Consider the following 26,845-nt stretch of genomic DNA (forward strand, 5'->3'; position numbering starts at 1 on the left):
TAGGTCAGAGCAGACACAGAGGGTCAGAAAGGTCAGGAGCTGGTTTGCCCTGGTGGGGCAGACGCCCCAGAAATCCTATCCCAGAGCAGACACAGGCGGCAGGAAAGAGGGGCACGTGTTGGTGAGTTTGACCTGGAAGTGAAACTCCTGGCATCCTGCATGAGGGCCTGGATCTCACAGCGCTGACACCAGATAGAGGCGGGGCTGTCACATGCACCCTTGGTCTTTCAGTGCCTTGGTAGGTGGATCTCTAAAAGGGGTGTGGCCAAAGAAGCAGACCTGGGAAGCTCATGCAATCAAGAGGAGGCCTAAAACATGGGCACGCATCCTCACCGTGGCACGGTGTGTCCTCTGATCTGGAAGTTTCCCTGTGAGGCGGGTGACTTTGTATTCAAACAACATACAGCCCAATATATCCGGCTTAAGATAAGTCAGACTTACTGGCTTTGCCAATGCTTGTTAGCAGTTTCAGGTAAATGAGGAACCACAGTGATGATTTTATGAAAATGTTTCCGATCTGAGTCTAAGAGGCAGTGAATTAAAGCTCGGTGAGGGTTGTAAACAGGGGAGTCTGTCGCCCTGGTCTCTCCGCACTACTTTACTCCGCAGCCCTCTTCACCCTCACTCCTTCCTGTTATCATCCATGGGCAGATCTCACACCTCACCTTCCTCTTCATCATTGTTAGAAATGGGATTTCTGGTTGGCTAGGGCTTGTGCCAAAGCCAGGCAGAAACCACCACTCTAGTCAGGGCTGGGGAGTTACACGCCAAAGATAACCCCTGCTCACCCCCTTGGTAGCTTGGCACGAGCAGTCAGGCTTATCCCGGAAGCAATGTGTAAAGCGTTTGCGCGCGCACCCAGCAACAACATCCAAGGCCCACCACAAAAGAAACTCCACACAAAGTTATATATAAAAAATAGCCTTTGTATTATAATAAACACATTAGATGATAATCACATAATTTACACTGTGCCAACTGGCACTGGGCAGAATTTTACAAGGGACTATTTACACGGGACAGGGCCACATGGACCACTGTCAGAATCAGCACAAATCACCAATTGTAAATGTAGAACATATACTAACTGTTGCACAAATTATCACGGTAGAGCACAACCAGTAACTACTGGCGCAATAATGACCTCAGCGTCATCACACTAGAATCAGGTATAAAACCTATCCTGCATCCATCACAGGGGCATAAACACATCATGCATAAGTCTAACGCATTAGACCTGACCACCTAAGTATAATTACACTAGGGGCGTACATCACACAGGGAAGCATTATCTCACTAGCAAGAACAACCTCCTAATCAGAAAAGACCATATTTAGAGGTATAACACGGGTGCGCAAAACATACAGTACATTTCCTAACACCATAAGCATTAATATATGCACACATCATCGCGCAGCATTTAATCTCACGAGTTCGGACACACCAAACTCGACCCTGCACTCCTCTCACAACAGGACTTAACACGGTCACTCAGATCCCCCATGCATTCCTATGGGAGGGCAGGTCAGTCTCACTAAACCATACACATGCGCACGCGCTTTCCACTGGGACACAGTGTGAAAGCGCCTAGAGGCCTAAAACCACTAGTACAACACAGGAAAAAGGCTAGGAAAATTCAAAAAGTTCTAGGGGTGAACTTGCCAGAAGGGCCAAGTCCAACAATCACTCTTAACTCTGTCATTCTGCATCCCTGTGCCAGCCCCTCTCTTTCTCAGACACGCACTCTCCTCCCCTATGAACGCAGCATTTTACTTTCCTTTGGCATTGAAATATTCCGGCAGTTGTGTACCTCTTTTGCACACTTTCACATACAAAGGTCAGTATAATCTGCACGTATGTGGCCTTCGCTCTGCCGAGAGGCCAAGGATTGAATGTTCATGTAGTGCAGTTCACGCCCTTCAGGGTGCACATCCCACGGGCCTGGGGTGACTAGAGGGGTTCCCTGCGCCTTATTAAATCCGCAAGACCCGCCCTCGCCGACCGCAGACAGCCTTGACATTCCATTTAAATAGTGCTTACGACCCCTTGGGAGGCGCCGAACCGAAGTAAGATGTCTCGTGAGCCCCTCCCTCCTCTCTGTCGGATTTACTCCCTTCCTCTTGTTGCCGAGACGGTGGGTCTACGCTGATGTCGGGAGATATCGCGACAGTCCAGTCCCCCATAGAGCAGGACTGTACTGGGCTCTACTGAGGTCAGAGGTGACGTGAGGGCGGGTCCACCTTTAATGCAGGAGGGGTCTTACTCCACTGGCCCTCCCACACCGCAGGGGAGTCTCCCCCTCTAGCACATGGACCACCCCCAGGTGCCCGTTATCTCTCCATCTGCAGTGGGCGGGGCATCGCACGTCCTATCACGTAGGACTGCAGGCTTCAGTGCAGCTCAACATCAGCCAGAATCAGGGGGGCTGGGGGCCAGGAAGCCCCACCCACACAGGCCCCGCCCCCTCCCGCGCCATCCCTCCGGGCCCTGGGTGGCACCAGTGAGAGGCGTGCCAGCGACCTTCCTGGAAAGCTGCAAGGTCAGTGCCAGCCCAGGAGGCTGCCAATCACCCACTGAAGGTGTGGGCTGAGGGAGACAGCGCCAGACATACGGCCAAAAACACTCACTATCAACAGAGCAGAGGACACTCACAGGGAGAGAAACACACACACTGCAAACGGAGGGGACTCAGAGAGAGAAAACACACACACACTGCCAAACAGAGCACTCGGAGAGAGAAAACACAGACTGACAACAAAGCAGAGGGCACACAGAGAGAGAGAAAACACACACACGTTGGCAACAGAGTAGAGGGCACTCAGAGAGTGACAACACACTGCCAACAGAGCAGAGGGCACCCAGAGAGAGAGAAAACACACACACGCTGACAACAGAGTAGAGGGCACTCGCAGAGAGAGAAACACAGACACACACTATCAACAGAGTAGAGAACACCCACAGAGAGAGAAACACATTGCGAACAGAGAGCACTCAGAGAAAGAAAACACACACACTGCCACAGAGCAGAGGGGACTCACACAGAGAGAAACACACACACTGCCAACAGAGCACAGGGCTCTCAGAGAGAGTGAAAACACCCACACGCTGACAACAGAGTAGAGGGCACTCAGAGAGAGAGAAAACACACACACACTGACAACAGAGTAGAGGGCACTCAGAGAGTGACAACACACTGCCAACAGAGCAAAGGGCACCCAGAGAGAGAGAGAAAACACACACACACACACTATCAACAGAGCAGAGGACACCCACAGAGAGAGAAACACCATCATAGTCTTTATTCGAATTAAAAATAATTCATACAAGACACACACATATACATAAGACAACAATATAAAATCCATTCAATAAAACTATACAAAGTTTTGGCAATAAATAATTAAAAACAGTTAAAATTGAGAATTAAACACACACACTGCAATCGGAGGCGACTCAGAGAGAGAAAACACAGACTGAGAGCCGAGGGCACCCAGCGAGAAAGAAAACACACACACACTGACAACAGAGCAGAGGGCACCCAGAGAGAGAGAGAAAACACACACACACTGACAACAGAGTAGAGGGCACTGACAGAGAGAGAGAAACACACTGCCAACAGAGCAGAGGGAACTCACAGAGAGTTTCAACACATAACACACTACCAACAGAGCAGAGGGCACCCAGAGAGAGAGAACACACACACACTGCAAAGGGAGGGGACTCAGGGAGAGAAAACACACACACACACTGCCAACAGAGCACTCGGAGAGAAAACACAGACTGACAACAGAGCAGAGGGCACACAGAGAGAGAAAACACACACACACTGACAACAGAGCAGAGGGCACCCACAGAGAGAGAAAACACACACTGACAACAGAGCAGAGGGCACTCGCAGAGAGAGAAACACAGACACACACTATCAACAGAGTAGAGAACACCCACAGAGAGAGAAACACATTGCGAACAGAGAGCACTCAGAGAAAGAAAACACACACACTGCCACAGAGCAGAGGGGACTCACACAGAGAGAAACACACACACTGCCAACAGAGCACAGGGCTCTCAGAGAGAGAGAAAAAACACAGACAACAGAGCAGAGGGCACACAGAGAGAGTGACAACACATATAACACACTGCCAACAGAACAGAGGGCACTCAGAGAGAAAGAGAAGACAGACACACAAGGAAATGTTTTTGTTGTTGTTGGGAGGCGGCTTGGTGGATGTACCTTATAGGGGTGGTGTGATGTAGCTTTGTGGGGGAGGTCACAAGATGTTTTGGGAGTCGTGTCAGAAGCATTTATCCTGGGGGGTAGTTTGCATGTGTGTTGGGACTGGGGAGCCTGCAGGCAAGCCACGGTGTAAGTCATACTCAACACCAAGCCACAGCTTAAGTCTTGCACAACACCACGCCACGGTGTAAGATGTACACAACGCCAAGCCACAGCTTAAGTTGTGCACAAGACCAAGCCACGGTGTAAGCTGAGCACAACACTGAGCCACGGTGTAAATTGTGCACATCAAGCCACGGTGTAAGCTGAGCACAACACTGAGCCACGGTGTAAATTGTGCACATCAAGCCACGGTGTAAGCTGAGCACAACACTGAGCCACGGTGTAAATTGTGCACATCAAGCCACGGTGTAAATTGTGCACAACACCGAGCCACGGTGTAAATTATGCACTTACATCAAGCTACGGAGTAAATTGTGAGCAACACTAAGCCACGGTGTAAGCTGAGCACAACACGAGCCACAGTGTAAGTTATGCACTTACATCAAGCTACGGAGTAAATTGTGAGCAACACCAAGCCACGGTGTAAGTTATGCACTTACATCAAGCTACGGTGTAAATTGTGAGAAACACCAAGCCACGGTGTAAGCGGAGCACAACAGGAGCCACGGTGTAAGTTATGCACTTACATCAAGCTACGGTGTAAATTGTGAGAAACACCAAGCCACGGTGTAAGCTGAGCACAACACGAGCCACAGTGTAAGTTATGCACTTACATCAAGCTACGGAGTAAATTGTGAGCAACACCAAGCCACGGTGTAAGCGGAGCACAACACCAAGCCACGGTGTAAGTTATGCACTTACATCAAGCTACGGTGTAAATTGTGAGAAACACCAAGCCACGGTGTAAGCTGAGCACAACACGAGCCACAGTGTAAGTTATGCACTTACATCAAGCTACGGAGTAAATTGTGAGCAACACCAAGCCACGGTGTAAGCGGAGCACAACACCAAGCCACGGTGTAAGTTATGCACTTACATCAAGCTACGGTGTAAATTGTGAGAAACACCAAGCCACGGTGTAAGCTGAGCACAACACGAGCCACGGTGTAAATTGTGCACATCGAGCCACGGTGTAAATTGTGCACATCAAGCCACGGTGTAAGCTGAGCCCAACATCAAGCCACGGCCACAGTGTAAGATGTTAACACCACCAAGCCACGGTCATGCTGGGACTTCAATAAAAGGTCTTGCTCCATTTACGTGCAAGTTCAAGCACTGTTGTTCTTTTTGCGGCATACCGTCACACCCGAGCCCAAGTGTTTAGAAGCTCAAAAAAGAAATAATGAGCACCCACTACTGGAAAAGGCTCCCTCCCCGGTTAACTGCCAAGCAATGGTGTCGTGGTTGAATGTTTAGTAGGCCTTGGAGGGGTTCACGGAGTTTCACTCTGCGGAATTCAGCGGAGAGCCACGTGCGAGCGGAGTATGTATCGCTTGGCCTGCCACCCCTACAAAATACTACTAGCTGACAATAAAATATAGCGCTTTGTGCTTCTCCGGGTAGACAGTGACTGCAGACCACGGAACACAGTGCGATATAGCGCCTCGTTGTCCTGCTCTACCCGGGTGGACCTTAACTGGCAGACTACAGCCCATAGTGCCACATAGCCCCTTGTGTTCCTCGTGCTGCCCCCGGGTGTACCGTGACCGGCAGATTACAGCACACAGGAACGCCATGCACTGCAGCGGGTGCCCGCAGGGTGATCGGGACTCGGGACCAAGCGAGCCCTCACAGAGCAGTATACTACACTTAACATGCAGTAGTCACGGACCTCATGTCTCATGCTTCCCCTACCTGTGTGAGGTGAGGCATCCGTCAGAGGAGAGCACCCTGGGTCAGGAGGCTAGGTTCAGGCCTCAGATCCTCCTCAGTCTTGGCTCTGCTCTGCAGCAGGACAATAAATTCCAGGCTGAACCGAGGCGCGAAGGGCAGTCACCTGACTGGAGTGACTGCGTCTATCAGTCGCCCTCCTCGCTGGTGCTTCGGCTGGCCTCGGAGGACAGGGTGGGCGAGGGAAACAAACTACTACATGGGCCTGGCGTTAAGCCAAAGCAAAGATGAGCTGAGCATGAAAGAAAACTTAAGGTGAGTGGTGCCCCAGCTGGACAGGCAAACTCCGCTCCACCGACTGGTGGCGAAGTTCTTTGCCGAACTCCGCACTCCAGCGGAGTTCACTGAGTGGCCAAACTCCGTCAACTCTGCTGACGGAGCGGAGTTTGCTGCCCACCCTTAATGTTTACAGCAGCAGTGCAGTCTTTGAATGAGGGTTTTAAGAGCGGTTTCAGGAGCCCAGCTAAGGGTTGTGTGGGCGTGGCATACTGCAAAAAACAGCAGTCGCTAAGGGCTAATCCTCGCATTGCCAGAAATAAGATTTTGAAGGAGGGGAACCTGGGGAGGGTGGCAGGTCCTTTTGTTCTCTCTTAGGGGTAGTCCCAAAGAAAGACCCCGGTGCGTACCATTTAATACACAACTTGTCTGCACCTAAAGGTCACTGAGGCTCTCGATGGGACACTGTGCTCAGTGAAGTACGACTCGCCAGATCAGGGAACCGCAATGCTCCGGGACATGGGACTGTGCTGGCGGATGTAGACTCCGCCTTTAGGCTGCTACCAGTGCACCCAGAGGACTTTCATTTATTAAGTTTCCAATTTGAGGGTGCCTTCTTCTCCGAGAAATGTATGCCCATGGGCTGTTCAGTCTCCTGAGCTTACTTGGAGGTTGAGCACTTTCCTGGAGTGGGTATTTAGGCAGAGATCGGGGCGCCGGTGGGCACTGCAGTATTTGATGACCTTCTGCCTCTAGGCAGTGCTCTGGGACCCTGCAGACTATAGTTCCCATTCATTTCGGATTGGTGCAGCCACCACTGCGGCAAGCATGGGATTGGCGGGATAGGCAATGCAAAGGATTGGCAGGTGGAAGTCTCATTGCTACAAGCACTACGTGAGATTGAACGTGTTGTAAATGTCCCTTTTTTTAAACTTTCCCATTCTTTACCATATTTTCCTGTCAACACAGGCGGTAGACATGTTAAGGTGATGTGGCACTCGGATGCTTCATTGCCTCCTGTCTACGCGGGAGCAAGGAGCATTAGCGATGTGCTGGTGTTGGGTCACATCTACGTGAGGCACGCCAAGGTCTTATATTCTGCAGGTGACTACGCGTCGCTAACAAACAAAGCCGGAAATCAGCGGACTTTCTTCGGACAAGGGGGGCTACACTTGGCCCATGGGAGGATGCACTGGAGAGAACACTGTCCCGGAGGACTCCGCTTCCAGGGATCATAATCGTACATATAGGAGGCAATGATTTGATGGAGCTAGGTCCGAAGGGCTTATTTGAACTGATAGCCAGAAACTGGTCCCAGGAAGCTTGTTTCCGGTCCAGGGAAGACATGGCTTGGCAGTTTGGGCTGGACTGTTCCCACAAGGAACAGGGTCAAGACTGATTTGCATATGGCCATGTCTGAACTGGGGTGGCAGAGTGGGCTAAAGAACGGTGGTGGATTAAACCCAGATCAGTTGACTGGGAGTGAGTGCTTGCATAGTTCAACACTCCGTCCATCATCCCCTTTGGTTTTGCTTAGTCTCTGAAATATGTTCCGGTCCCTTTATGGGATAATTTTATACCAAATTGACATTGGCCTCACTGGACCCTCCAATGGTGCGGACAGCGAGTCGAAAGGAGGTTGCATGGGTTTGGGGCAGTCGCTGACACGCGGTCCTCACCTATCAACCATCCGTGCAGGTGCAGTTGGCGTGAGCTAGCACTGGCTCCTCGGGGGACGAGGAACTTGGGTGCAGGGGGTGCTCGTGGTAGTTATCCTAAGGGCAAAAGAGCCTCCGAGGCGGGAGAGGGAAGGGTTGGCCCTCCCATAAGGAGGGACCCATCCTTCGGACGGGGGTGTGAGAGGAAGGGGCGCCGCGCCGCTCTTGATCTCACTCGGAGCGCTTATGAATGTTTTGCTGGTGGCGCAGGCGCAGACTAGTCCTGGTTAGGTGATTCCCATGTACTAGGGTCTCTGTTAAGGCAAGGTCTCACTTGTAAATAATGGGGTTGCTGTGCAAGTTTTTGCTGACAAAAATGTTTTTGGTGTGTAAATAATAAATACGGACGGGGGTCTCATCATCCCTCACCCCCAGAGATTGACTCAGGCCTGGCCATTGACATGGATGCTGGCATGGATTGGTCGTTACCCATGGGACTTCGGCGACTCCCTGGGCATACTGTGTGCAGCATTGATATCAAGTCATGGTGTATGTTGCGCGCAACAGCAAGCCTGTGCTCCAGAGCCCCCCGTACTCCAGAGCCCCCCACATCACCCTGTCCATCCAACTCCATGAACCATCCGAGCACGCAGACGTTCAGACGTCTCTGCCCCTCCACTCCTTCCCATGACAACAGCCAGTGACATCACAGATGAACAATTATGACCTCACTGCGCTGGGGGGGGGGGGGTCAGTCCTTTATGCCCCCCCCCCCCCCATAGCCTATGAAATATTCATACCCCAGTCCCACGCTGTCTTTCCCTAGTGCCAGGAGGAGGGGGTGTGGGCTGAGGTGTACCAGCCGCTCTGCAAAGGGCACCGCAGAGTCTGAGGCGGCGTGTGCCAGCCCTCCCCCACCTCCCCGGAGCCACCACTCGATGCCTACTGCAGACATGTGTCTGGGCCGCAGCCAAGAAGGAAGTGAGGTGGCATATCCTGGCACTCTCGGCCTGACTGGAGTGACTGCGTCTATCAGTCGCCCTCCTCGCTGGTGCTTCGGCTGGCCTCGGAGGACAGGGTGGGCGAGGGAAACAAACTACTACATGGGCCTGGCGTTAAGCCAAAGCAAAGATGAGCTGAGCATGAAAGAAAACTTAAGGTGAGTGGTGCCCCAGCTGGACAGGCAAACTCCGCTCCACCGACTGGTGGCGAAGTTCTTTGCCGAACTCCGCACTCCAGCGGAGTTCACTGAGTGGCCAAACTCCGTCAACTCTGCTGACGGAGCGGAGTTTGCTGCCCACCCTTAATGTTTACAGCAGCAGTGCAGTCTTTGAATGAGGGTTTTAAGAGCGGTTTCAGGAGCCCAGCTAAGGGTTGTGTGGGCGTGGCATACTGCAAAAAACAGCAGTCGCTAAGGGCTAATCCTCGCATTGCCAGAAATAAGATTTTGAAGGAGGGGAACCTGGGGAGGGTGGCAGGTCCTTTTGTTCTCTCTTAGGGGTAGTCCCAAAGAAAGACCCCGGTGCGTACCATTTAATACACAACTTGTCTGCACCTAAAGGTCACTGAGGCTCTCGATGGGACACTGTGCTCAGTGAAGTACGACTCGCCAGATCAGGGAACCGCAATGCTCCGGGACATGGGACTGTGCTGGCGGATGTAGACTCCGCCTTTAGGCTGCTACCAGTGCACCCAGAGGACTTTCATTTATTAAGTTTCCAATTTGAGGGTGCCTTCTTCTCCGAGAAATGTATGCCCATGGGCTGTTCAGTCTCCTGAGCTTACTTGGAGGTTGAGCACTTTCCTGGAGTGGGTATTTAGGCAGAGATCGGGGCGCCGGTGGGCACTGCAGTATTTGATGACCTTCTGCCTCTAGGCAGTGCTCTGGGACCCTGCAGACTATAGTTCCCATTCATTTCGGATTGGTGCAGCCACCACTGCGGCAAGCATGGGATTGGCGGGATAGGCAATGCAAAGGATTGGCAGGTGGAAGTCTCATTGCTACAAGCACTACGTGAGATTGAACGTGTTGTAAATGTCCCTTTTTTTAAACTTTCCCATTCTTTACCATATTTTCCTGTCAACACAGGCGGTAGACATGTTAAGGTGATGTGGCACTCGGATGCTTCATTGCCTCCTGTCTACGCGGGAGCAAGGAGCATTAGCGATGTGCTGGTGTTGGGTCACATCTACGTGAGGCACGCCAAGGTCTTATATTCTGCAGGTGACTACGCGTCGCTAACAAACAAAGCCGGAAATCAGCGGACTTTCTTCGGACAAGGGGGGCTACACTTGGCCCATGGGAGGATGCACTGGAGAGAACACTGTCCCGGAGGACTCCGCTTCCAGGGATCATAATCGTACATATAGGAGGCAATGATTTGATGGAGCTAGGTCCGAAGGGCTTATTTGAACTGATAGCCAGAAACTGGTCCCAGGAAGCTTGTTTCCGGTCCAGGGAAGACATGGCTTGGCAGTTTGGGCTGGACTGTTCCCACAAGGAACAGGGTCAAGACTGATTTGCATATGGCCATGTCTGAACTGGGGTGGCAGAGTGGGCTAAAGAACGGTGGTGGATTAAACCCAGATCAGTTGACTGGGAGTGAGTGCTTGCATAGTTCAACACTCCGTCCATCATCCCCTTTGGTTTTGCTTAGTCTCTGAAATATGTTCCGGTCCCTTTATGGGATAATTTTATACCAAATTGACATTGGCCTCACTGGACCCTCCAATGGTGCGGACAGCGAGTCGAAAGGAGGTTGCATGGGTTTGGGGCAGTCGCTGACACGCGGTCCTCACCTATCAACCATCCGTGCAGGTGCAGTTGGCGTGAGCTAGCACTGGCTCCTCGGGGGACGAGGAACTTGGGTGCAGGGGGTGCTCGTGGTAGTTATCCTAAGGGCAAAAGAGCCTCCGAGGCGGGAGAGGGAAGGGTTGGCCCTCCCATAAGGAGGGACCCATCCTTCGGACGGGGGTGTGAGAGGAAGGGGCGCCGCGCCGCTCTTGATCTCACTCGGAGCGCTTATGAATGTTTTGCTGGTGGCGCAGGCGCAGACTAGTCCTGGTTAGGTGATTCCCATGTACTAGGGTCTCTGTTAAGGCAAGGTCTCACTTGTAAATAATGGGGTTGCTGTGCAAGTTTTTGCTGACAAAAATGTTTTTGGTGTGTAAATAATAAATACGGACGGGGGTCTCATCATCCCTCACCCCCAGAGATTGACTCAGGCCTGGCCATTGACATGGATGCTGGCATGGATTGGTCGTTACCCATGGGACTTCGGCGACTCCCTGGGCATACTGTGTGCAGCATTGATATCAAGTCATGGTGTATGTTGCGCGCAACAGCAAGCCTGTGCTCCAGAGCCCCCCGTACTCCAGAGCCCCCCACATCACCCTGTCCATCCAACTCCATGAACCATCCGAGCACGCAGACGTTCAGACGTCTCTGCCCCTCCACTCCTTCCCATGACAACAGCCAGTGACATCACAGATGAACAATTATGACCTCACTGCGCTGGGGGGGGGGGGGTCAGTCCTTTATGCCCCCCCCCCCCCCATAGCCTATGAAATATTCATACCCCAGTCCCACGCTGTCTTTCCCTAGTGCCAGGAGGAGGGGGTGTGGGCTGAGGTGTACCAGCCGCTCTGCAAAGGGCACCGCAGAGTCTGAGGCGGCGTGTGCCAGCCCTCCCCCACCTCCCCGGAGCCACCACTCGATGCCTACTGCAGACATGTGTCTGGGCCGCAGCCAAGAAGGAAGTGAGGTGGCATATCCTGGCACTCTCGGCAGAGGTATGACAGAGCTCACGGACACTCATCGATGACTGACTCTGGCCCAGCCCTACTAGACTTCCAATAGGTCACAGCGCGCCCCCCCCCCTTACAGTCAAGCCCTTTCCCTCAACCCCTCCACAAACTGAAGAGAAGGTGGGGGGAGCCGGTCCCACCAGTGTGTGTGAGGAAGACCACAGTATATCCAAAGCACGCTGCTAGCTGTGCAGTACTGTACCATTTGTATAGCGCTTCATACCCCGTTACGGGAGTCAAAGCGCATTTTCAGATGGAAAGCAGGCAGCAATGTGGGGGAGTACATGGCTGACTGTGTGGGAGGTGTTTGGGGTAATCAGAGAAGATCAAATAATCCATATGGCAATGTGCACGAGCCACAGGTGTGCTCAAGTGATTAGAAAGATGCCGGGTGGCAAGGGGGGTGTTTGGTGGCATGAACAGTGGCGGCACACTGTTTTCTGGTCTGGCTAGACCGCGCAGCTGTCGCCAGACAATTTTGAGAGCATCACCAGGAGACGGGCTTTGTCTCCACCCACAAGCTAGGAGCCAGGAGTGCATGTTTTGATTGGGCTGAAGTTGTGCGCTTCCACAAAAAAGTGCTTGATCTCCACACATTTGTGATCGTTTTTGTTTATTTATCCAGTTGCCTGAGCTTGAACTTTCATGGGCGCACACATGACATTGTGAAGCTTTTCAAGTGTCTTAAATAACTAGATAATTTATAGTGTTTTTCTCTGGCAGCAGCACAGATAGAAGGAGGGCAGTCATTAACCTGCATGGATGTTTAGGTCTGGCTTGACAGTGCAACTCTCACCTGACCTTTTAACCTACACAATATACGGCAGTTCTTTGCTTCCACACAAGTACATATTCATTCCCATGCTATCAACTTACAATGCTTCCCATTACCACATATCCCGCTTGTTGGACAGGCCACATGAAGGGCTTGCTCCCTCCCCGCATGACAAGGCCCAAGCCCCGGACTCCCAGGTGTTACCCGCAAGGGCAACCCGCACCCCGTCTCCCAACGGAACTCCTGCCCCCGGACATCCATGTATCATGGGGCCGAACCACTACCGGCTCCCCCGGCCGGATCAGCCGCCATCTTGGACACTGCGCCACGAGGCCGCGTGGCCTCAGCTCGACCCTAACCCTGGGCCTGGCCGGCCCCGACATCCCGGCACCACCATCCACCCAGGAGGTGAACGGACCACTTGGCAGGTCAATGGGAGAAAGAAGTGTCGATGGCTCTCCCCCGCCAGGTGGCGATCGCCCTCCAGCTCCCCCAGGCGCTGGCTCCACCCCCTGCTGGGTGTCTGGACTCCCTCATCCCGGACCCCCCGACCTCCAAGTGCGAGGGTCCGGACATCAAAGGGCGCCAGACCTATAACTAGAGCAGCTCCGGAGCAGGAAGGCAGTTGTATCCTGGAGTCGAGAGACACCGAGAAGAACTCAGCCTTGACGGACTACTGGCGCTGCCGTAGCTCTGCCTTGTGAAACATCGTCCTGCCTGCTGGCGCTGCCGCGGCCCTCTGCATCATCCATCCTCGTCGGGACCTGCTGGCGCTGCCGCGGACCGTTGTAACGACCACCTTCATCGGGACCTGCTGGCGCTGCCGCGGACCGTTGTCGGGACCTGCTGGCGCTGCCGCGGACCGTGTAACGACCACCTTCATCGGGACCTGCTGGCGCTGCCGCGGACCGTGTAACGACCACCTTCATCGGGACCTGCTGGCGCTGCCGCGGCCCGTCCAAGCTAGAACACCGAGCTCGAGGATTGTGAGCTATCCACCATACCATCTCTGCTACCAGATTGGTAACCAGACTGTCCCGCTACCCCCTTTTCCCAAACCAAGAGACTAGAATCGAGGGGACCCCTGAGTCCAGACCTCCTTGTACCATTTCATCGTACCTTAAGAAATCACCTATAAAGAACGTTAAATCTTATCCTTGTGTGGTGTGTATCTGTGGGGGGGAAGTTACTCGTCTGTACGATCGCTGGAGACGGCTCTCCCCGGAGACCTCTCCCCTTGTCCTCGGCCGACCCCCCCCGGTCCGTCTAACACCGCTAAAGCCGGACTCATTGACATGGCCAATGCCTGTTAAGAAAGGGATACTGCCTGCTGCTGTACAAATGCCCTCATGAACAAGAAAATTAGTGGACGAGCAATCAAGGCTGACAACCTGCAAAAAAAGGCCTGTTTTCCACCCGCCCCTGCTGGAGCAGAGGTTCACGCCCCAAACCACTATCCTGTACCCGGGTTGGAAGAGCGTCAATCTGGGAAGCCCTAGTCGGGCACGACTCAGACCCTAGCAGGACTGACACTCCCGACAGCAGGGCTGAGAGAAGAACAAGCCAGCCCACCCTGCGCCACCCTTCTGTCCTCACCCCAGTGGTAACTTTTATTCACCTAGGATTCACTAGGTTTGCTAGAGGGCATCTCACCACAATTTGTCCCTGTCATGGGTCTTTTTTCTGGCAAGCAGACACTGGTGCAGCAGAGCCATCTAGTGGTTGTTCACAGTATGGCATGACCGTACAAACACTGGCACAGAGTTGACACCCAGTGGCTGTTCAGGGTATGGCACTGAGAGCGGCCCTGGCGTCAACAGACACTAGTGCAGCAGTGACAGCTAGTGGCCAAATTCATAGAGAGAAGAGACAATAGTGCAGTGCAGCAGTGACACCTATTGGTCAGTCAAGTATTTCAGTCTGTAACTGGGGCACATGGGTAAGTGACTAAGGCAACACCGCACACTCTTTCCATGTCCAAGCTGTGGCCTTCAAAGCATATGTTACTGGTGTTTCCCATTTACTCCAAGATGAAGGAATTTTGGGGTCCTGAAATCAACAGCATGGGCTTTGTTACTCAGAAAGTCATCAATGTACCAACAAATGTGCTGTGAATGCCCTACGAATGGGCATTTGTACGCTACAACTATTTTGAGAGGAAAGTCAGTGCCATGCTGCTCCCGCCCTCATGTTATGATAATTCTGTCCCGTCAGGCCCAGAGTACACAGACAGCTGTTTCTACCCACCAGTTGCACCCACTCCAGGACCTGGATGGAGGGCGCACGGGGTGTGTGCGAGCTCCTTCAAGTGCCCTCTTAATCAGGGTCTAATGAGGGCGCTGCCTCTCCAGAGCACCAGCTGTAATTACATTAATTCTCTCTGTGGAGCCTGGGCACATGGCCTCTGCCAAGCACCGAGCCTTTTAAGGATGAAGGTTGGCAGTAGAGGGCATATTGTGCCTCGAATCTCTGCATATCAACCCATGATTCCCCTCGGCGGCTACCCTGCCAAGTCTTAGCACGAACAGCACTTTCAACACTAAACTACTTTTTCCAATGCTTATTCCATTGAGTATTAGGGAACTTTGCAGAATAAATATTAGGAACTTAATGTAACCCCCCTACACTTCCAGTCTCTTTATCTCATGAACACAGAGGCCGCCTGGTCTTGATTCCACCTCACGCCTCTTTCTTCCACCCCCCTACACTTCCTGTCTCTCTATATTGTGAATACTTTAAATGGTGGTAATGTACACACTGTAAATGGTGGCAACAATGACGCACACAAAATAAATGGTGGTAATATTGCGTCACACAGTTAATGGTGGTCATTTACATTCGATAGCTGGTGGTAATGTACGCACTATACATGGTAGTAATAGTGGCAACAGTGATGTGCACACACAATAAATTGTAGTAATACTGAGGCACACATTGCAAATGGTGATAACAGTAAGGCACACACAACACATGTCGGTATTAGTGAGGCACAGACAATAAATGGTGGTAATACTGTCCACAGCTCTAAAAGAGAGATCACATTCTCTCTGAAAGGTGCAGTCTCTAGGGGACCCCCTACACACACTGAAGGTGCCCAGAGCTGTAACAGAGACCGTGCTCAGTGAATAGGCACCAGTGCTCCAGGAAACACCTTGCTCACTCAGGGTTAGTGCTTTATGAGACCCCATACTCCCTCGCGAGGCGCCCAGAGCCTGAAGATGCACCATGCATGCTCGCTCACCAGGTGCCTGCACTCTAAGACACAATACTCCCTCGCGAGGCGCCCAGAGCTTGAAGCTGCACCATGCTTGCTCACCAGGTGCCTGCACTCTAAGAGACACTATACTCCCTCGCAAGGCGCCCAGAGCTTGAAGATGAACCATGCATGGTCGCTCACCAGGTGCCTGCACTCTAAGACACGATACTCCCTCACGAGACGCCCGGAGCCAGAAGATGCACCATGGTCGCTCACTAGGTGCCAGCACTCTAAGAGACATGACACTCCCTCCCGAGGCACCCAGAGCTTGAAGATGCACTATGCTCTCTCACTAGGTGCCAGCACTCTAAGAGACACGATACTCCCTCGTGAGGCACCCAGAGCTTGAAGATGCACCATGGTCGCTCACTAGGTGCCAGCACTCTAAGAGACACAATACTCCCTCGCGAGGCGCCCAGAGCTTGAAGATGCACCATGCTCCCTTACAAGAGGACCAGCTCTCTAAGAGACACTATACTTCCCTGCCAGTCACCCAGAGCTCCATGACACAACATGCTCACTGATTGGGTACCAGTGCTCTAAGAGATACTATCTCCCTCAAGAGACACCAGAGCTTAAAGATGCACCATGGTTGCTTACTAGGTGCTGTTAGACCCGGCCCTCGTAACATAGCCATCCCTGTCCCCGCACCACATAACCTGACCCCTGCACCTCACGCAGCCCCCGAGCCCACGGCCTAGCCGATCCTTCCCACCAGAACACATACACACCCGAGCCGGACTTCCCCGTCCGTGGCCTTCCTCCCTTCGGCCACACCAGGGCCCGCGTGCCCACTCCATGCCCCATGATGGCCACCCGGCCCCAGCGCGACCCTGGCCTAGAGGCGCCACTCCGGCTGGAGGACATCGCGCTCCCATTGGGATGAGAGAGGGAGGAGCAGTTTCCACCGCACCTCTGAGCTCCCCTGGGAAGGTGGGTTTTGATCAGCCCTCCGGCCTCCCCGAGGGCTGGCTCCACGCCTGCTGGGTGTCTGGGACTCCTCCCGACCCGGCCCTGAAAGGATCAAAAGACAATGGCAGGAAACCCCGACTAGCGACCCCCAGGTAACAAGACCCCTGCCTGCACAGACTCCGGACATCAAAGAGGAGTCGTCCTATAACAAGGGGTGCTCTGGGACTGTCCGGGAGATTCGCCTTTGGAAACACCTGAGCCCTGCTGAGTGACTCGCGGCTCCCTGAAGATCGTAAGACCTCTGAACTTGTGCTTGAGCCCTGCTGAGTGACTCGCGGCTCCCTGAAGATCGTAAGACCTCCGAACTTGTGCTTGAGCCCTGCTGAGTGACTCGCGGCTCCCTGAAGATCGTAAGACCTCCGAACTTGTGCTTGAGCCCTGCTGAGTGACTCGCGGCTCCCTGAAGATCGTAAGACCTCCGAACTTGTGCTTGAGCCCTGCTGAGTGACTCGCGGCTCCCACAGACTCTCTTGGTCCCGCCGGACCCCGACGACGACAAGCGTATCCCCCAGCTCGAGGATTGTGAGCTGTGCGCTGGGTACGCTCCTGCATTTGATCCATATCCCCAAAGACTGTCCCGCTACCTCCTACCCCCCTCCAAGACTCTGTGAGCCCGCGCTCCACTTGTATATATTTGCCTTGCTGATCATAAAGATCCTACAACTCCGATCTGATAAAGATTTGCTCTTAAGAACTCCCGGTGTGGTGTCTCTTTGTCGCGTGGTGCCGAGTGTACGATCCTAGATACGAGATTCCTCCCCTGAGGAGTCTCCCGCCAGTGCCCGGCTACGATACCTCGAGGGTTGGTCTCAGGATAGCCAGGGCCCCCTCCGGGCTCCTCTGAGGTCGCCTTCTAACAGGTGCCATCACTCCTAGAGCCACTATACTCCCTCGCGAGGCGCCCAGAGCTTGAAGATGAACCATGCATGCTCGCTCACTAGGTGCCTGCACTCTAAGACACAATACTCCCTCGCGAGGCGCCCAGAGCTTGAAGATGTACCATGCTCGCTCACCAGGTGCCTGCACTCTAAGAGGCACTATACTCCCTTGTGAGGTGCCCAGAGCCTGAAGATGCACCATGAATGCTCCCTCACTAGGAGCCAGCACTCTAAGAGTCACTATACTCTTGCGTGAGGCGCCCAGAGCTTGAAGATGCACCATGCTCGCTCACCAGGTGCCTGCGCTCTAAGACACAATACTCCCTTGCGAGGCGCCAAGAGCTTGAAGATGAACCATGCATGGTCGCTCACCAGGTCCCTGCACTCTAAGAGACACGATACTCCCTCGCGAGGTACCCAGAGCTTGAAGCTGCACCATGCTCGCTCACCAGGTGCCTGCACTCTAAGACACGATACTCCCTCGCGAGGCACCCAGAGCTTGAAGATGCACCATGCATGCTCGCTCACCAGGTGCCTGCACTCTAAGAGACACTATACTCCCTCGCGAGGCGCCCAGAGCTTGAAGATGAACCATGCATGGTCGCTCACCAGAAGCCTGCACTCTAAGACACGATACTCCCTCGCGAGGCACCCAGAGCTTGAAGATGCACCATGCATGCTCGCTCACCAGGTGCCTGCACTCTAAGAGACACGATACTCCCTTGCGAGGCACCCAGAGCTTGAAGATGCACCATGCATGCTTGCTCACCAGGTGCCTGCACTCTAAGAGACACGATACTCCCTTGCGAGGCGCCCAGAGCTTGAAGATGCACCATGCATGCTCGTTCACTAGGTGCCAGAACTCTAAGAGACACAATACTCCCTTGCGAGGCGCCCAGAGCTTGAAGATGAACCATGCATGCTCGCTCTCCAGGTGCCTGCACTCTAAGAGACACCATACTCCCTCGCGAGGCGCCCAGAGCTTGAAGATGAACCATGCATGCTCACTCACCAGGTGCCTGCACTCTAAGACACAATACTCTCTCGCGAGGCGCCCAGAGCCTGAAGATGCACCATGGTCGCTCACCAGGTGCCTGCACTCTAAGACACGATACTCCCTCGCGAGGCACCCAGACCTTGAAGATGTACCATGCATGCTCGCTCACTAGGTGCCTGCACTGTAAGACACAATACTCCCTCGCGAGGCGCCCAGAGCCTGAAGATGCACCATGCATGCTCGCTCACCAGGTGCCTGCACTCTAAGAGACACGATACTCCCTCGCGAGGTACCCAGAGCTTGAAGATGCACCATGCTCGCTCACTAGGTGCCAGCACTCTAAGAGACACAATACTCCCTCGCGAGGCACCCAGAGCTTGAAGATGCACCATGCATGCTCACTCACCAGGTGCCTGCACTCTAAGAGACACGATACTCCCTCGCGAGGTACCCAGAGCTTGAAGCTGCACCATGCTTGCTCACCAGGTGCCTGCACTCTAAGAGACACGATACTCCCTCGCGAGGCGCCCAGAGCTTGAAGATGCACCATGCTCACTCACTAGGTGCCTGAACTCTAAGAGACACGATACTCCCTCGCGAGGTGCCCAGAGCTTGAAGAAGCACCATGCATGGTCGCTCACCAGGTGAAAGCACTCTAAGAGACACGCTACTCCCTCGCGAGGCGCCCAGAGCTTGAAGATGAACCATGCATGGTCGCTCACCAGGTGGCTGCACTCTAAGACACGATACTCCCTCGCGAGGCGCCCAGAGCCTGAAGATGCACCATGGACGCTCACTCCCTGTCCAGGGCAGTGGGGGCTCTCAGGCCATGGATACAGAGACCTGCCAGGCCTGTGCTCTTCTCTTCGCGGTGGGCTCGCCCCCTGGGGGTAAGGGCAGCCTCGCTTGGCTAGGCTGGCATGACCGCTTGTGACACACACCTGGCAGCCCAGGGGCGACTGCGGGCAGCTTCTGTGCTTTGGGGCTCAGGCTGTCTCCCCCTGACCCACCTCCTGGCACCCCAGGGGCCGGACCAGTGACATCTCCAGGTCGGGCAGCCTGCCTGCAGCGACGGGGGTGGAGGGCACGAGGAGCTGCAGTGGAAGACGGTGTGAGGGAGAATGGAGCCCCCAGGAGGAGGATGGGTAGAGAGGAGGACGTGTCAGCACGGAGAAGAGGAGGAGGGATGACAGAGCAATGGAGAGAGAGGAATACACAGTGTTAGAAATGGGATTTCTGGTTGGCTAGGGCATGCGCCAAAGCCAGACAGAAACCACCACTCTAGTCAGGGCTGGGGAGTTACACGCCAAAGATAACCCCTGCTCACCCCCTTGGTAGCTTGGCACGAGCAGTCAGGCTTATCCCTGAGGCGATGTGTAAAGCGTTTGCGCGCGCACCCAGCAACAACACCCAAGGCCCACCACAAAGGAAACTCCACACAAGGTATTCTATAAAAATAGCCTTTGTATTATACACAACACATTAGATAAAAACACACACTCTACAATGTGCCAACAGGCACGGGCAGAATTTACAAGGGATTATATATACAGGGGACAGGGCCACCTGGACCACTGTCAGGAATTAGCACTTTTTAGAACATAGGAATAATACTGTAGTACAAAATAACATATGTAGCACACAACCAGTAACTACTGGTATCAGGTAAGTACCACCTACGCAACCCTAACCACCTTAGGAAAATATTGCGCAGGGAATCAGGACCTCACTAGCACTACCTGTACTAGGGAGAAAACAACCACCTAAGTATCACAATACCTGTAGGGGTAAACGCACTTTACACATGATGCATCACATTCAGAGGTGTAGAACAAGGGAAACACATGATGCATAAAATACATTCAGCGGTGTAAAGCAAAGCACATGACGCATAAACACATTCAGAGGTGCAGGAAAGGAACAATAGCGCAAAACTCACATTCGCCACCACCTGTGGCAGTCCCTAGGCCAACTGGCCTTGTCGGGGCTAGGACGCCCTATGTCCCAGCAAAGTCAGGGCGCGACTGCGCAGGCTGCGCAGACCAGGGCGCACAAAGCACAACCTACACGTAGCAGTTGCCCACTAAGTGCTGGGCAACTGGTGAAATGCTGGGGCACCACTGTGCCTTCCTAAACAAATATGGCAGGGGTTGGAGCCTCGTGGCTCTAAATGCACAAAATGCCCCCTAGAGCCTTCGGGGCTCTGCGCAACTCTGTGGGGCAAGGTGGGAGTGGCCCGCTGCCATCTGGGGCCACTCAGTCACAAAAGAAATGCCCCCGTATGGATGGAGCCTCCCGGGGCTCGCAAAAACACTTGTGGCCCCCTGAGCCTCGCAGGCTCTGATCAATAAATGCCCCCGTCGTTGGAGCCCTTCTCTTGGACTCTAAAGAATAATGCCCCCGACGTTGGAGCCTCGGGGGCTCTGGAGCACCGCCCCCGTCTTTGGAGTCCCCCTGGACTCGGGTGCCAAGGAGGGGGTGACGGAGCCTCGTGGGCTCTGTAGAAATATGGGCCCCGCTCACGTGAGAGAAGATGCCGCCTGAGCCTCCCTAGGCTCGAGAAGCACTGCTCCCTCCCCGGGCCAGAGCTCCACTTACCGGGTCTCGCCGACGGAGGCTCTCTTGGGTGGGCAGTCCTTGGAAGTCGAGGGAGCGCGGGGTAGGCTCCCGCCCGCTCCCGCTGGTACCTCCTTTGTGCGGCGTTCCTCGTCCTGGCGCGGGGCTTCCCTCCGACACACGGGAGCCCTGCGCCGCGTTGCGATGCTGGCGCCACTTCCTGCCCGGCTGCAGGCTCCGCCCCCGTCACGGGCAGGAGTGCCTGACTTCCGGATCGGCCGAACAGGGCCGCAGCGGTGATTTTTGAATCGCGGTGATGCGGGGTGGGCACCCGCTAGGGGGATGAGCCAAACAAGAGCGTCAAAGTCCCTGGCGGGGTGGGCACCCGCTAGGGATATTAATTTCCAATAACGCGGGGTGGGCACCCGCTAGCCAAATAATCAAATAAGCGGGGTAGGCGCCGGGTGGGCACCGGCTCGTGCAAAACACCGCAAATCGAGGTGGGCACTCGACACGGCGGCAATGTCCCTGGCAGGGTGGGCACCTGCCAGGGGACTGCAGGATTAGTCCAGAAAGGGGCAAATACCGGGTGGGCACCGGCTTGCAGCAACAGAGCGCTCCTGAGCGCTGAAGGAAAATAAAAGCGCTTCCAGGCGCTTAGGGATGCCAACAGACACCAAGTCCAGAAAAGTTCTCCCCTGCATGCAGCAGGGCAGGGGTGGGGGGCAAGGCTGGACCCAGAGCCAGCTCACTGGGCCTCCAGGCAGGGAGGTAGTCCAAGTGGCGGTCCTCTGGTCCAGCGGCAGCAGCCCCCCTCAGGTAAGATCCTGGCAGAGAACAACTTGTAAGGGGACACAGCCCCTTTTTATACAGTAAAAGTCTTTGTTCTTGGTTCAGGGTGAGGGGGAAAACCAGTCGCAGCTGGTTGGGGAGCACCCTTGATGTGCTCAGCCCCTCACTCTATTCACTGGCAGGGCTAGGGTCGTCAGTCGCACCACAGGGGGCGGGGCCAGCATTGTGTGTGGAAAACCCTGCCCTATTCAGGACCCAGGTGTACTCCTCCCACCCATCTAGCTGCTGATCTCCCCATTCACCACTGGGTGACTCATCCTGACTCTGGGGAATCCCTAGCCCGTCACATGATATGACCAGCCAATCACGCGACAGACACACTGCACACAGAAGTGCCCACTTCTAGAAGTGGCACTTCCACACTAGGTACATGCACGCCGCACACATCATCGCGCAGCATTCACTCCGACGAGTCCGCACATACCAAACTCGGGCCTGCACACCCCACGCATCAGGAACTACTAGGGACACATACATTCCCCATGCATTCCTATGGGAGGGCAGGCCTATCTCACCACATGCACTCAGAGCGCGCACGCACTTTACCCTGGGACACAGGGAAAGTGCGTAGAAACCAAAAAATCACCACACCAAGTCACCAGTAAAAAGCAAAAAAAGTTCAGAGATGAACCTGCCAGAAGGGCCAAGTCCAACATACAGGAAGAGGGGGAAGGAGGGGGAATACACAGGAACAGGGGGGAAGGAGGGTGAATACACAGGAACAGGGGGCAAGGAGGGTGAATTCACAGGAAGAGGGGGGAAGGAGGGTGAATACAAAGGAAGAGAGGAAGGAGGGGGTGCTGGGAGATGAAGGGAGAGTGAACACACAGGAAGAGGGGGAGGAGGGAGTGCAGGGAGATGGGGAGAGAGTGAATACACAGGAAGAGGGGGAGGAGGGAGTGCTGGGAGATGGAGAGAGAAGAATACACAAGGGGAGGAGGGAGTGCAGGGAGATGAGAGAGAGGAATACACAGGAAGAGGGGGAGGAGGGAGTGCAGGGAGATGGGGAGAGAGGAATACACAGGAAGAGGGGGAGGAGGGAGTGCAGGGAGATGGAGAGAGAGTGAATACACAGGAAGAGGGGGAGGAGGGAGTGCAGGGAGATGGAGAGAGAGGAATACACAGGAAGAGGGGGAGGAGGGAGTGCAGGGAGATGGAGAGAGAGGAATACACAGGAAGAGGGGAAGGAGGGAGTGCAGGGAGATGGAGAGAGAGTGAATACACAGGAAGAGGGGGAGGAGGGGGTGCAGGGAGATGGAGAGAGAGGGAGAGAGAGGAATACACAGGAAGAGGGGGAGGAGGGAGTGCAGGGAGATGGAGAGAGAGGAATACACAGGAAGAGGGGGAGGAGGGAGTGCAGGGAGATGGAGAGAGAGGAATACACAGGAAGAGGGGGAGGAGGGAGTGCAGGGAGATGGAGAGAGAGGAATACACAGGAAGAGGGGGAGGAGGGGGTGCAGGGAGATGGAGAGAGAGAGAGGAATACAGAGGGGGAGGAGGGAGTGCAGGGAGATGGAGAGAGAGGAATACACAGGAAGAGGGGGAGGAGGGGGTGCTGGGAGATGGGAGAGAGTGAATGCGGGGAAACAATGAGACCGAGTGGGCAAAGATGGGTTCAGTGGTGCCTCATCCTCTGGGCCTTGCGAACCTCTTGTCTCAGCTTCTACCTGCCCTCACACCCTGCTCTGCATTGCGCCTCCGCCCACATCCTGCCCCCATCAGCCCCCTCCCCCCCCCCCCCCCCCCAATCTCGGTGCTGCACAACACTCGGAGCACCTGACCTGGTTTCAGACCAGAGCCCCGGGGGCTGTCACTCACCCTGACTCACTGATGAGGTGTGGGTGACCTAATTACCCCCCACAGGTGTGCAGCCCCTCCCTGCTAGCCCCTGGGATGAGACTGCATCCTGCGTGGAGAGCACGGAGAGACACTGTGGCCGAGACTAAGTGGAAGAGACACCTCTTTGGGAGGTGGGGACAGTGGCGTAGCTAGAGCTTGTGGCGCCCGGGGCTATCCCTCAGATTGCCGCCCCGGTGGGGGGGGGGGGGGGGGGGGAAAGAAAGGACAGCACGCACTTGAAAGAGGTCCGAGAGACACGTAGTATCGCCGCTAATAGTTACCTCGATCATGCAAGTTACATGCACATACATGACACGGTCCAAGGCTACACAGTTGAATGCACCAGTGACCGGCAGTACAAAGGAGGACACACAGACTGCATGATCTATCTGGGGACTCAGAAAAACCACATGCGACATCTATCAGAAAGCTGCGTGAACGATTACCTGGTAATCACCTCAGCACAATGTAAACATGCACATACATGACACTGTTCGGGGATCCGTCATTTACAGCTGACAATAAATGTCCAAACATCATGGTCCCCCCCATTAAAGCAGTGGGGACGTGCACAAACGTGATTTGCTCTGAGGACCCAGAGCCAACTTAACAGTGTCGAAGCCTGTAATTCTTTATCTTTCAAAAACAGCAAATTAATTATTCACAGGGAATGACTCACTGTGTGCCCTTAGAACTAAACTCAGCACAAAGGGGTCAGTCAGCTCCACAACCTTGCCAACACAGACCAGATACAAAGCCCGCTCTGGTGGCCCAATGGCAACAACCAGGGATCACGCCCTGTCATTACTTCTAAGCAGCAGCAACCAACTCCCTGGGACCCAAAGCCAGCTTGTAATAGTGCATCTCTCCTTCAGAGCAGCCTCAGCACACACATGGTGCACAGCCTACCCAGGGGGCCCAAAGCTAAAATACAGGGAGTGGAGACACATTGTCATCACAATCCTTAAACACAGCTGTAGGGGCCATGGGAATATGTTCAACCCTATCCAGGGACTCCGTGAATAATCAGAAGAAACAAGAAACATTACATTTTTCTGCAATTTTGTTTTCACATTACTTTCATGGTAACCAAGTGTTAAAAGTCCGCAAAAACAGTAGAATCATAATAACGTGTCTAGTATGGAACACCAAGGCTGTGTAACACACGTCCCTGTAACACACGTCTTCAGCTGCCTCCCAGACCCGAATGTAGGCATGGCAGAACCAAGGTCTGGAGAAAAATAACCGCTTAAAAGAAGTCCGGATATGAAGTAAGCTATGTGTGCTTTTACGCATGTGTGTTTCAAAATGTCCACGGCTCAATCATTGGACAGTGGTAGCTTGCTACTACTGGTATCGCTCTACTCACAGACATCCGGGAATAAAGCCCTTCATCAGATCCCTTACGCATTTCAAAAGGTTCATAACCTTAGTGGACACAGACCTGGATGCGCCTAGACAACTGCTGACTAACTGGAGCAATCACACTGGCAACCTGCAATCACAACTGGAGCTCTCGTAACCTAGGCCCTGGTGCCCTGGGATCAGAGAATACCAGGTTCTTCTCTTGTATCTTGTATCTCAATCTTTTGTGTTCCTTTCCTCTCACAAGCCAAAATGCTTAAGGTAAATAGCTCACACAACATTCAACTCTCTCTAGAACTCTAGGCTCTACAGATGAATGCATTATTTAGGAAGAGAGAGATGAAAGGCTTGCCTGTGCTCGCAGGTAAATGTATCAATGAGAGAATGGAAGCAGAGAGGTCAGTTTATCCCTGCTGTTTCCTGAGGAGAATTACAAGAAGACATCAACATAAGGGCAGGGTACAGACTGACATTTACCCAGAGACAGGTGCAATAGCCCACATGTCTAACTGGCGCTAACAGCACAGCCACCACTTGCTCAGATGAAGACTTATTCCACACTCAGCGCTTATAGTACAAGTATCACTCATATGTCACAGATAGCAAAAGTACTACTTACGTGCCACAGTGACCACAGCTATCATCACATGTCAAAGGCAGCTGATTAGTACCATTCATCTGATCATTGCCTTGCTCTTCTGGTTAATTTCTTACTCAGTACAAACAGCAAATCTATCCTTTAAGGTTTTTGTCAGCAGAGCTACTCTCACCAGACAACAGAGCATTCCCAAACAAGTTACAGGGAGCAAAGCTATGCCTTAATAGCAGCTGAGCTATCCTTGGATAGGTGATTGTCCTTCTGACAATCTGTCCGCACGGTGTCTAAGCAACTAGGGAACAGGGAACCAGTGAACAAGAGGGGTTCAGGAACTAATGCTTTCAGGATGGCGTTTGGAGAAAGAGAGACTCTCATACTTTAGTGGGACAGGTAAAACAAAGGAACCGGGAGACGCAATACTTGGAGACAGACAGACCTCAATATTGAGCGGCTTTAGGCTGGGAAACATCAGGCAGAGTAGAAATGGAAGGCTAGAACAAGACAACAGAGACAATGAAAGCAAGAGACAGGCCAGTTCCAACTACAAGGATACAGGCAAATAAGAACATAGGGTGGAATGTTTGAATTTGAACCTAGATGAGGAACAATGCATACCAAAGGAGAAACATAAAATCCACAAATATTGCACTAGAATGACTCTTACATCAACCACCTGTGTCATTTAGAAGGGCACATGGCATTACGTTCAAACAACACTACCATAGCTGACACTAATTAGGGGGAAGGATTCAAGGCCCTAACCTCCACTGTGAACCACCATGCAGAACCCCCAAACACACTCAACATTAACACAGGTTAGGCTGGAAAGTGTCAAGAGTCTCTCCTCCCCCCCAACTCCATTTATAGAACAGCTCTATGAGGATAACCAATGTCTTCCAAGCCAGCCACTCACATTAATGTGATTCAGTTCCTCTACTGGAAAACCTCT

At 53.5% G+C, this 26,845-nt stretch overlaps 1 protein-coding gene across 1 annotated transcript in view; it reads right to left on the reverse strand.

Annotated features, from left to right (window-relative positions):
• HCN2 (hyperpolarization activated cyclic nucleotide gated potassium and sodium channel 2) overlaps nt 1–26,845 on the reverse strand; it is a 265,315-nt gene that overhangs the window by 180,267 nt on the left and 58,203 nt on the right. The gene's annotated exons all lie outside the window — the stretch shown is intronic.

This window comes from Triturus cristatus, chromosome 12 (genome assembly GCF_964204655.1).
Source record: "Triturus cristatus chromosome 12, aTriCri1.1, whole genome shotgun sequence".
In the NCBI taxonomy this organism is placed as follows: Eukaryota; Metazoa; Chordata; class Amphibia; order Caudata; family Salamandridae; genus Triturus; species Triturus cristatus.